This window comes from Peromyscus maniculatus, chromosome X (genome assembly GCF_049852395.1).
Source record: "Peromyscus maniculatus bairdii isolate BWxNUB_F1_BW_parent chromosome X, HU_Pman_BW_mat_3.1, whole genome shotgun sequence".
Taxonomy (NCBI): domain Eukaryota; kingdom Metazoa; phylum Chordata; class Mammalia; order Rodentia; family Cricetidae; genus Peromyscus; species Peromyscus maniculatus.
The window spans coordinates 138754118-138766789 of NC_134875.1; the positions used below are offsets into that span (position 1 = coordinate 138754118).

The following is a 12672-nucleotide window of genomic DNA, read 5'->3' on the forward strand; positions in this document are numbered from 1 at the left end:
ACTAGCGTTCTCGGAACCTCTTATGGACCATAGTTTTGTGCATTGGACGTGCGTGCTCTTTATACTTCATTCTACGAGACAAATTTCCCTAGAATATATACATTGAGCTCTGTAGATGTAGCTCTGTGGTTAGTATGCTTGCCTCTCACACAGGGCACACAAGCATGGCATAAAGCCCTGCCTGGGGGCACACACCTGTAATCCCAGGATTGAGCAGGTGGAGGCCGGAGGATCACGAGGTCAAGATCATCCACATTAGTCCTTCACTAGGTAGTCAGCTCGAGTCCAACAGTGGAAGTGAGACACCTGCTCTAGAAAGCAAGCAAACGAAGCCCAGTGCCTGTGGCTTCAGTGAGAACGAGAAGGAAGAGTACTGCTGATACCCTCTGTGGGTGGTGCAGGGATGGTGGATCCCGGTTGGTCCCCAGCTGCTTACAACTCAGATATCTTCCCCAGTTCTCCTCCCTGCATGCCTTCCCACACTCCCACTGCTGGCCTTGGGGTACCAGCGAGTGTCTTTGGGTGTGGCTCCATCTTCTTTCTGTGCCTTCAGCTGGAACGGCTTGTTTCCATTTTACATCAGGCGTCTGAACACACTGAGTTCCCCAGAGCCACTGTTTGTGGGATACGGGTAGGTGTTCCAAGTCCTTTTTCGATGCTGTTCATTGATGTGATGGTGTTTGTTTTACCGTGTTGTATTTAATTTGTTATATTTCCATATTGTCTCTTTGCAGCCTGTTCTTTTCTAATGAAAGACAGAAAAGGAGAGGGGAGGTTGGAAGGAACTGGGAGGAGTAGAGTGAGGGGAAGAAGCCGTAATCAGGATTGATTTTGTGAGAAAACAATCTATTTTCAAACAAAGGAAAAAAGTTTAAAAAGGGACAGATTCTACCCATTTTTGTTTTGTTTTTTGAGACAGGGTTTCTCTATGTACCTTGGCTGTCCTGGAACTTGCTCTGTAGACCAGGCTGGCCTTGAACTCACAGAGTTCAGCCTGCCTCTGCCTCTCGAGTGCTGAGATTAAAGGCCTGTGCCACCACTTCCCCACTCAGGAACAGATTCTACTCTTAAGCCCCATTTGTGATGTTCTTTTTCAAGTCATTCAAGTCTATTAACTTTCCCCCTCTGATCCTTCACTGTGACACATACATTTCCCCCCATGGATGTAGATGTTTCCATCTGAAACGTGGGATGGTAAGTTCACGGGCTCCAGAGCTAGTCCTACCATGGTTCCAGTCAGTGCCATCCTTGTGACTGGCTCTGTTCCCTCAGGCTTGCCTCTGTTTCCGGCTAAACTATCATTTCCTTTATGTGCAGAGGCTATAATATTATAGTGTGGATATGTGTCTGGACGTAGCAGTCTTGGTCATTGCTCTCCATTGTTCTCAGTAGTCAGGAAAGACGCAGTTGCAGTTTCACAGGTATTGGCTCTGGTACTGATGTGTACAACTGAACACTGGGCAACTGGGAATTTGAAGCACCTAGAAGGTGAGCCTGAGCCTTGTCCAGGTGCTCTGGATGAAGAGACAAGGGAACTCAGCTCCCACTTTCTATGGCAAGGCTTCTCTCCAAGTCCTTTCCAAGAGTGTGATATGGATGGTGACTACTTACAGTGTACCTCTCTGGAGAGTGAGAGACGTTTGGTCAATGGAGAATAACTTCCAGGACCCTCGTATGCACAAACTGTGTGGCCTGTGGTGACCCATTAATGCCCACTCTCCCTCTGGGGTCCATGAGACTGTACTGTTCCTTTACTGATCCTCTGCTTGCTCTCCAGCTTCACCCAACAGGGAGGGAGGGCAATAATAACAAAGGCTGTAATTTACGGAGGCTTTCTCCATGCCAGGCACTTCTCTTTCTCCAGGTACATTTACTGAGGGCCTTCTTCGTGGCAGGAAGTAGCCCAAGAGCTGGACATGTGGCAGGAAATGGCCTTGGAGCTGGACATGATCCAGGGCACTGTTGAAAATGTCAGCCCTTGTGGAGTTTATGTGGTACTGTTGTCTACAGAAATCAACATTGAACTTACTGAATCAACATGCCATGCTGTGTAGTGCAGTAGGAAGCAGACTTTTGCTGTTAGAAAAGCAGAGCAGGAATGGGGGATGGGAGGGTGGTTGGGGTGAGTGTTGCCAGTGGTGATTGTTGGGCATGCACTTAAAAATATTTTTTTAGATTAAAATTGCATCATTTCCTGTCTCCTTGTTTCCCTTCTAAACCTCTCATATACTCCTCCTTTGTTCTCTTTCAAATTCATTGTCTCTTTTTCCTGAATCATTGTTGTATTCATATATGTATACATATTCCTAAATGCATAAAGACAACCTGCTCAGTCTGTAATATGTTACGTTTAGGTATATATTTTCAAGGCTGACCATATGGTATTAGACAACCCATTTTTGAGGACCTTCTCTGGGAAGGCCACGACTCCCTGGTCTCAGCATTCCTTAGTTGCCTGTAGTTCTTTAAGACTTCAGGATCCCCACCTGCCGCCCCCAGCCCCGACCCCGTCCATGTCAGCATGTCTTTTGGGGTTGTCTGTGTTCAGCTCATGTTTATGTGGTCATGCCGGTGGAGTTTTGTGTGTGTGTAGCTTCTGACATTCCCAGGAGGCACAGCCTAGTCTCACAGCAATCTCCCTGGTCTTCTGGCTCTTACAATCTTTCTGGGCCCTCTTTCACAATGATCCCTGAGCTGTAACTGCAGGAGTTTTGTTGTAGATGAACCTGTGGGGACCTGGCTTCACAACTGTGCATTTTGATTAGTTGTGGTTTTCTGTATTGGCCTCTGTCTCTCCCAAAGTGAGGTTTCCTTAGTGAGGGCTGAGGACCACACTTGTCTGTGGGTATGAGGGAAAATACTTAGAATGTAGTTGGAGGTTATGCTGCTTTAGTAAAATGGCGGTTGTGGAATCTCCTTCAAGATTCATGACCGCACCAGACTGGGGATACTTGGCTGGCGTTCCAGGAGCAGGCATGATTTCTCTTTTTTGAGTGAGTCCTAAGTCTAATTTGAAAGCTGTTGCTTACAGACAAGGTACGTGTGTCAGTATTACCCCCTTTGGGTTAGCATGCCAGGGCAAATCCTTTCATAGCTGTGGTTTTGCTTTCTTTTGTTTTTGAGGTAGGGTATGCTGTCGACATTGCCCTGACTGTCCTGGTTCTCAGCCTCCAGAGTGCTGAGATTTAAGTTGTGCACCACCACGCCCAGCTCTGGCCCAACTTGCACTTTTAAATGAAGTGTTCAGGGCCAGCCTTACCGACAAGGTCCTACCTGAGCAGATAGATCAAGACAGGGAAGGATCGGGGTGTAAAGGTGTCTGGAGGAATAGTAAGAACAGGAGGAATGAGTACAGGAGAGCCAGGAGAGTTTCAGAGTCTGTGGCAAGGCACGCAAACACTGTGCTAGGCAGGGGAAGACATCAACTTGGTGGGAAGGCAGCTACCTATAGAAGCAGAGATGGTAAATACTGTTGGATGTAGGGAAAGACTTGGGGTGGAATCTGGAAAGCTGGTCACTCTGTGAGTGGACACCTAATGCTTGGGTGGACGGGGGCGGGGGCACCGGATGTGTGGGAAAAGTCTCCCAAGGACCCACACAACAGCATGTGCTAGGTACAGGGACTCAAAGGAGATAGAGCTTGTTGTTCTGATCTGTTTTATTCAGGAGTCAAACATCACTTGCTACATTTGGTAACTTGAAAGCACACTTGGAGGGCACAGTGCCCAGCCACCCATCTAAAGCAGCTTTGTCTTTTTCAGTTTATATTAGTGTATATTAACCATACAAAGGGAGGCTTTAGTTATGATAGTTCTGTATACGCCGTAGTAGAATCTGGCTGTCTTCACCCCTGTTACTACTCTGTTATCCCTTCTCCTCCCCTTTCCCCAATCCTCTCCTACTGCCCCAGTGTTCCTTCATTTAATTTTATGTTCCTTTTTATTGGCTTTTAGCTTACTTTTGATTTTTATGGCTTTCACATGAGAGGAAACGTAATATTTGTCTTTCCAAATCTGGTTTATTTCACACATGATCCATTGTCTTTCCTCAAACACTGTATTTCCGTCCTTTTTGCAGCCAAGTGAAACTGCCTTTGTATGGGTACCATATTTCCCGTATCAATTCATCCACTGACTGGCACCTAGGCTGAATCCATTATGTGGCTTCCGTTAGTAGTATGGATACTCAGCTATCACTGTCTTAAGGCACTGTTGATACCTTTGCATTATAGCCATGAGCGAGATGGGTAGACTATGTGGATGTTCTACTTGAAATGTTTTGAGACACCTCCATAACTATCTCAAAATGGTCAGACTGATTTACATATCCTAGTTCAAAGCCTTCCTAACTCATTCAACCAAGTCCTGCATGTGGCCTTTGCTTTCATTTTTTCCCTCTATGCATATGTGTGTCGGGGGGGGGGGTTGCATAAGCATGTTTGACCTCAAATCTTCATATGCTAGTCCAGTTATTTCTTAGGTTTCAAAGGAAAACTGCTGTCATTCCCAATAAACTCCTTTAGTGCATAACCTCTGTGCTATCACTCTTAGGATCTATACCCGGGAGTGGTAGGTTGTAGTACCCTTTAATGCGGGAGGTAAATGAGTTCAGAGAGGTCAAGATCTTGCCAGGAACCAAATTTTCCCCTGCTAAAACAGTCAGCTTTTCTCCCATGCATCAACCCTTTCATGCCTGGATCCCAAACCTGCCCCCCACAAATGCACCCATGGCTAGGAATTACAATTATCTAAAGTCTTATGCATTGAAATCACCCCACTCTGCCCATACTCAGACCCCCCACACCCGACCTCCAGCCCCAGGTTCTGTCCCAAGAATCATTGTAGCTACTAGCTGCAAGGACAGGGTTGCGGCATGTGAAAGATGGCCTGTGTCTTTGTTGCTGCTGTTAGCACGACATTCTGTGCTCTCCAGGATCTGACCCGTGCTACTAAAAGATTGGAAGACATGGCCCATCACAGACCAACCTCAATCTGTGTTCAGTGGCTTTCTCCTTGGGTTCCTTTTGCTATTCTCTGGTATTGTATTTGTCTCACCAAGTATGGCCTGAGCTGCAGGTTACATAGAGCACATACTGTGCCCAGGAGTCCCACCGCACATTTATCCCTCTCTGGTTAATGTGGCTGTGGCTGATGGACAGAATGGTCCTTTGAAGTTGGATTAGGGGAGGTCTCTTTGATTGGTCCTGTTCTCTTGCCCAAGCAAATGGGACTGCAACTGTATCACTGTTCTTAAGGCCTAAGTACTAGTGTTAGGACCTACTGTATTTGTAGAGCCTCAAACCTCAAAGACGTCCTCGGAGAGGGGACTGCCTCAAATCACATTTATGTGGAGGGAATAAGAGCTTTAAGGAGAAGTCAAAGAAGAGGCTATTTGTGAAGCATCGCTTCTAAAGACATCAGCATCTTCCACTAAGAAGTAGTGATCTGTGGGCTCCCCTTGAAGGAATTCTGTCCTGGGGTTCCTGGTGGCACACATAATCAAGTACAAGGAAAACTGGGCTAAACCAGTATTTCAAATGCAAAGAACACAACAATTGCTCATTGACATGCGGGTACCCATAAACAAAACAAACCTAAAAGGGCTGCACAAACCAGGTAGAAGCTAATATTTCCTTTGCTGAAACCATCAGGGTCTCCTCCTGAGATGTGTGTGTATCTGCGCATGTTGGTAGGTGCTCCAGGCATGTGGACAGCATGAGCTGTTTTCTATAGACCCTTGTGTTTCTAATATGTGCTTTCTTTCTTGGAAAGGATGGAAGAAGATCAGCATTCGGAGAGTTCAAAATCACCCCAAAAGAAAACAAAACTAGCTGAAATCAAGAAAAAGAAACGTGTTAGGTTTCTCTTACCTCACCAAACTGAGAGAAAAGGAAGACCCTCCTCCCCTGAAGAGGTAGATCAGGAGATCTTCAAATGTGAATGCTGCTACTGTCAGAAGGATATGGGGAACATGTCTGGGGTCTCCATGGGAATGGGGACCACGACAGAAGCAGCCTCTCATTCACCCTCCTGTGAAAACCTGATAGTAGACCTCAGTAACTTGTCACTCAACCCTGATGCCACCCAGCCCCCTCTTGTGCAAGAAATACAAAAGAGAGAAAAGAACAAAACGCATTGGCAGCAGAAAAGCAAAGGATGTTTCAAATGCTTCTCCACGAATGGACAGAATAACTCTGGCATTGTTATCCTCATGTGAAGAAGATCAGAAGCCACAGGATCATGAATGTCAACATCACCAAACCCTGGGGTGAAATCTTTTTGGGAGCATGGTCAAAAGGAGTAAAAATATCCAGCCTGATGACAATAATACCTTCAGATGGCGAGTTTCAAACCTCCTCCAGAAATGTAACAGTCGTTTTCTTAGTGGTTTTGGCATCCCCTCTGGGGCATTCTGGGAACAGATGCTCCATGGCTAGGGCAACCAGATAGCGATGGTTCTGTACTCCCCATGCTGTTGTTCCCATGGGGGCGATCTACCATTTTCCCCTCCTCGGGTCTCGGCTTCTCCTCCTTTACTTTGTTGCCAATAAAGTTAAAACATCGATGTAGAGTTTCTGGCTTGCTCTTTTCAAAACTGCTTCCATTCCATTTTATTGACTGGATCAAAGAAGGAGCACTAGGTGTGGTGTGTGTGTGTGTGTTTGTGTTTATGTGAAATTTGTGTTTCAAAACCATTATAGATAGAGAAGAATCAGAACATATAGAGCATTCTTCATCTAATTGGCCCCCCTAATATATGACACAACTATAACATATCAAAAGCAGGGCACTCACACTGGTGCACTGGGTATACAGACCTCTCTGTCACCGTATCGCATGTGAAAATTCATGCAATTACCACTGCAATCCAGTTTCTTCTCTGCTCCTTCAGAAACATCTTACTCATGCTAGTTCTTATGCTGATGCCCAGCAGCATGGTTCAACTAGGACAGACACTGCATTGCTCACTATTTCCACAATCACTTCAAGAACATCATATAAAAATGTTGGGGCTGGCCTTTTCCACTCACCGCCATGCCCTTCATTCTACACACTTGATTGCTTATATCAAAACTCTATTCTTTGGGAATGTAGCTTTGGGCAAGCTGCTTGGCCAGCATGTGTGGGGCTCTAGCTTTGAATCCCCAGCTCCACACAACAACAACAACAACAAGAAAAAACAAAGATGGACTCTCTCCTGTTACTCCTTTTCATTGCTGTGTGCCATACCATGGTCTGGGTGTGCTGTCAGTTCTTGTTTTCACTCATTTGTTGGGCACTTTGGTTTCCAGATTTTGGCTAGCTGCTACAAAGGAAGCTGCCATAAACAATGCAATGAAAAGTTGTGTGTGTACAGAAGTTTTCAATAGGACGAAGACCCAAAAGAACAATCTCTGGGCGACATGGCAAGATTTTCTTTTGTTTGATTTAAACTACCATCAAAACCACTTGTAAAATAACTCAGGGGGCCACTTCTATGATGGGACACTTCACACAGCCTTGGGGCTGGGGGAGGGGCTTGGCCTGCCTCTACTAACTGTACTTCACAGTGGTAGGCCTTACTTTCTTGGAGGGAATGGGGGATGGGTTGGGACGGGGAGGCTGGGAGGGAGGGAGGAGGGAAGAGGGGGTTCTTTGGTATGTAAAATGAATTAAAAAATTAATTCAATTGAAAAAATACCCTCAGGGGGCCTGAGTCGGGCAGTAGTGGCATATGCCTTTAACCCTACCTCTTGGGAGGCAGAGACAGGTGGATCTCTGTGTTGGTATTTGCTCTGCCCATGACCTTGGGCCATAGGGCCCAAAGGAGGTGGTGCTTCTTGTTGTAGGTAACCTTTTAACAGGAAAGGGAGAAGGGTCACAAGCCCCTTGTCCCTGTTGCCTGCTGCCTGGTCTGATCGAACTGCCAGGTGGATTCGCTCCTGGTCAGATCAGAGGACAACTTCAGCTGTCTACTCTGATCTCTATTCATGAGTGTATTTCCTCAGTTTACCCCAATAAAATTACTGCACACTCCTTAACCAGAATCCCGTGGATTTATCGCATTAGATCTCTGAGTGTGAGGCCAGCCTGGTCTACAGAGTGAGTTCCAAGACAGTCAGGGCTATTAAAAAGAGATACCCTCTCTCCAGAAAAAGAAAAAGAAAGAAGGAGAGAAAGAAAGGAAAGAAGGGAGGGAGGGAGGGAGAGAGGGAGGGAGAGAGAGAGAGAATGAAAGAAAGAAAGAAAGAAAGAAAGAAAGAAAGAAAGAAAGAAAGAAAGAAAGAAAGAAAAAGAAGAAAGAAAGAGAAAGAGAGAAAAAGAAAAGAGAAACACAGGGAAGAAAAACATTCGGGGGCCTGGCTTCTATATTAACTCTGGGACATAGGATATGGACTGTGGAAACAACAACACCTGCTACATACATCCAATATGCAAATATTTTACTGGCCAGTTAAAAACACTGGCCCTTTCCCTTCAATAACTGTTGGAGGATAAACAAGGGCAGTATATTGTGTATACTAGAATTTTAGTCAGAAGATTAGGAGTGCAAAAAAAAAGAAAAACGTTCAAGCTAGAGATATAGATCAATTTTGGAGAATTTACCTGGCATGCAGAGGACCGTGAGTTCACTCTCTATCAAGACAAAGAAACAAATGAAACAATCCTAAAACTTCATGAAGTAATATACAATCAAAAGTAAAACGATTAGAAGTTATATATGTATTTAATACATTAGAAAACACACATTTCACTGGGGTAATGCACACCCCTCATCTGGTTCCACACACTTACACTGCTATTGCAAATTGGACCTCCCTTTTTAGTGGTCTCTGCTGAGTGAAAATCACAGAGAGGGAGACAATGTAAAATGCATCCTAACAAGGAAGAGACATTATTGACTGATGCACTATCTCATTGTATTTGTTTTTGTTTGTGGTACACACACATGCATTTGTTGGCATGTGTACGTGTGCATGTGATTTCTTTATTTTAGGTGTAGGGCCTGGTGAGATTTTCACCATCCACGTTGTTATGCAAACTGATACTGTCACTGTGTAGGCCTTGTTTAGGTGACCATAGCTTCCCCATCAATATAGAAGACACCTTTTCATCTCAGACGTCCTGGTCCTCTGGCTCTTACAATCTTTCTGCCCCATCTTTCAAAATATTCCCTAAGCGTTTGGTATTGGCGTTGTGCTGTAGATATATTCGTTGGAGATGAGCCCCCCACAGTCAGTTATTCTCAACAATTTTCCCCGGTTCTGCATTTCTGTACTAGTCTCCCTGGGCTGCAAACCAAGCTCATCTGTGCATATAAGGATAAGTATTCAGAGTGCAGTTGGAAAGTGTCCTGCTCTGGGAAGTGGCAGTAGTGGGCTCCCTCTAGTGCCCAGGAACTCGCTGTATTCTGTTTGTTTGTTTGTTTGTTTTTTGTCATGACTTGTTTTGTTTTGTTTGTCATTGTGTATTGCTGCATTAGGTTTTAGGATTCGTTTGTTTGTTTTCCTCTTTGTGCTGATTTAAAACTTCTCCATTACGATATATTTTTATCATGTTTTTACACTACTCCAACTCCTCCCAGATTCATTTGTCCTGGCCAACTGTTCCATAGCATGGGGTCTGTCCTGGAGTGTGGTTGATACACCCAGTGACAAATCATTGTAGAAAACTGGTTTTCCCTTTGCCAGCAGATGTCAATTGCAAATAGCCACATGGTTATGGTGAGACCCTGTGTCCACTTCCCTTTCTTAGTGCTGAGACCCAGGCTGGCTTGAACTTGTACAGGTCCTGTGCCTGTTGCCACAGTCTCGGTGAATTCACATGTGTATTGGTCCTGTTCTGTCCAAAAGACACTTTTTCCTTTGAGTCACCTTTGCTCCTGGCCCTTACAATCTTTTCTCCTCCTCTTCTCCATACATCCCTGAGCCTTGAGAAGAAGCTTTTGATAAAGAGATCACATTTTGCACTAAGTGCTCCAAAGTCTCTCACTCTCTGCACATTGTCCATTCATGGTTCTTAATGTTAATTCTCATATGCTGCAACAAAAAGCTTCTCCAATGTGTGTTGAGTAGGTACTGATCTATGGGTTAGCAGTATCTCATTAGGAATCAGTTTATACCTATAGCTATGGTCCTTTACAAGATCAATAGTAGTAGCTTTTCCTGTAGACCCATGATCTAAGTAGTCTCAGAATCCTGGACACTTTAACAGTGCCAGGTTTGGGTTCCACTTCATGGAGTAGGTCTTAAATGAATCAAAATTGGTTCATCACTCATAACATTTATGCCACTATCATACCAGTATATCTTACAGACTGGTTGCTGTTGTAAGTCAATTTTGCCTGCTGGGTGATGTTGATAATTACCTCTCTCCTTTGGTAGGCTTTAAAGAACTTTCTAGCATGAAGAAGTATGGTCAGTAGAGGTGAATATTCTAGTTGGGTACCAGTTCGATTTCAATTTCAGAGATCGTATCTGTTAAGCAATGACCCTGATTTCAATCTCCAGAAAGAACAAACAAAAACCAAAAATAAAAACAGGACTCAGGTTCCCTCTAGTATCTCCTGTCAGCCCTTTTAACCTTTCCTCATCCCATAGAAACAGAGATGTTTCAACATACAAAAATCTGTCAATATAATCCACCATATAAACAAACTAAAAGAAAAAAGCCCACATGATCATCTCATTAGATGCTGAAAAAGCCTTTGACATAATCCAACACACTTTCATGATAAAAAGGCTTGGAGAGATCCAGGATACAAGGGCATATTTAAACATAATAAAGGCAATATACACCAAACCAATATCCAATATCCAATTAAAACTTTTGTTAGGATATTAATGGTCATAGAGATTACTAACTAATTTTAGAAACAAAGGCTTCATCTAGCTGCATGTACATGTTTTCTTGTTTGAGTCTCTATCAGTTTTATGCAGGGAATCATGACCATGCCTAATAGCAAATTTGAAGTCTCCAAATAGATCATGGGGCCCCACAATGACAATTCCACATGGGCCAATGATAATACCACTAAGCTGATTAACACCACCTGGAGATCGTCTTTGTACTACAAACTGCTCAGGACAATTTTGAGATGGCTAGCTGAGATGATTCAGCCTCTCAAACTACTCGAACAAATACTTGAGATAAGCCTTGCACTTTTGCATTATACAGAGACTGGAGAACAAATGATAAAACTATCTCTCCCAGAACTTGACAATTAACTCAAAATTTTTCTTTTCAGGATCCCCTAAAGATGCCTTCACCCCCAGACAGCAAGAAGTAATTTTCAAAGCACGACACCCATATTCCCAAGAGTTGGGGTGGTGGTTTTTGGTCATTCTATGGGTTTTGGATAATTGTCATTGTTTAGGATGGTTGGTTACAAGTTATTATTGTTAATGGTCAGGAAAAAGACTAAACAAAGGAGATTAGATTTATGGTTCTTTTTTGAAAAAAAAAGAGGCTATATATACTAGGTAGATTATTGAATCTACTTTAAAAAAGATATAGAAATGATAGAATAAAGGGTATTGATTAAAGATTAAAGGATAGAATAAAGATTATTGAATCTACTCTGAAAGGAAAAAAGAGAGGATATGGATATGATAAAATAAAAAGACTATTGAATCTACTTTCAGAAGACAACTACTAATTTTAAATGTTTTACATTGGATTGGATTTTTGTATATTGTACAGAAATTATGTATATTGCTACAGATTTGAGATTGATTTATATAGATATGAAAGATAAAAAGGTAGATTATTGAATCTAATTTTAAAAGGTAACTACTACTTTTAAATATTTTACATTGGATTAGATTTTTGTATATTGTATAAAAATTTTGTACATTGATACAAATTTGATATTAATTTTGTTAGAATATATTGTACATATATTTCTAATCTTGTTCAAGATATTGTTCCTATACAGTTCATTTAAAAATGTAATGCAAATTGCTAGTCCTTGAAAGTTATTATTACCAACTATTTAGCATATAAGCAATGTAAGTTAGTAGTTAATCATTACAATTGAACTTGTATCATATTAGGTATGTTTTCAAAGTAAAGCAGAGATATATTTTAGATAGGAAGGCCATCTTCAAAAACTTTAGAAATCTGCAGAATATGGCATTTAAGATGTTTTAATAACAGATTTTTTTCTTTTTTTGTGACAATGAGACATGTCTGCTCCTTGCAGCACCAATCTACTTCCGCGAAAATAATGGGCATTGAAGAAAATCCACATAGAGTTTACTTTCAAGTGGCAAATTTAGCCACTGGGCAAATAAGTGCCCTTGCATCGACTGTTGACAGTATGCTGTCCAAAATCGACAAGCAGGTCACAAAACAAAGGACTGCTGATTCCTGCCAGGACATGGTAGGAAGGCTCTTAAAAATACTGCTTCACAAATGAGTCTGTCAGTTATGCTAAGCCTGTAGGCTGAAGATGTTGCCCCAGCGTTTCAGAGAAACCTCACATAAGTGTCCAGGCAGCCCGCTGTTTCTGTCATTTCTCAAAATTTTTGGAAGTCACTTGTTTGCACTTCCTCCTTATTCAGTTAATATAATTTCCTTCTTGGGTCTCTGAGGGAGCTGAAGATTAGATAGTTATAGTTTCCTTTCTTAAGAAATTCAGAAAAGAATCTCACTAAAGAGGTATGAAGTGTAGAAGTTTCAAAGACATCAA

The 12672-nt window shown here is 42.7% G+C and overlaps 1 long non-coding RNA gene across 1 annotated transcript; it reads left to right on the forward strand.

Annotated features, from left to right (window-relative positions):
• The first annotated feature begins 369 nt into the window (after window positions 1–369).
• Window positions 370–6564, forward strand: LOC143270742 (uncharacterized). Its single transcript, XR_013047983.1, has 2 exons — window positions 370–631; window positions 5772–6564. It is a non-coding gene; the product is annotated as an uncharacterized LOC143270742 (long non-coding RNA).
• Window positions 6565–12672: the final 6108 nt, after the last annotated feature.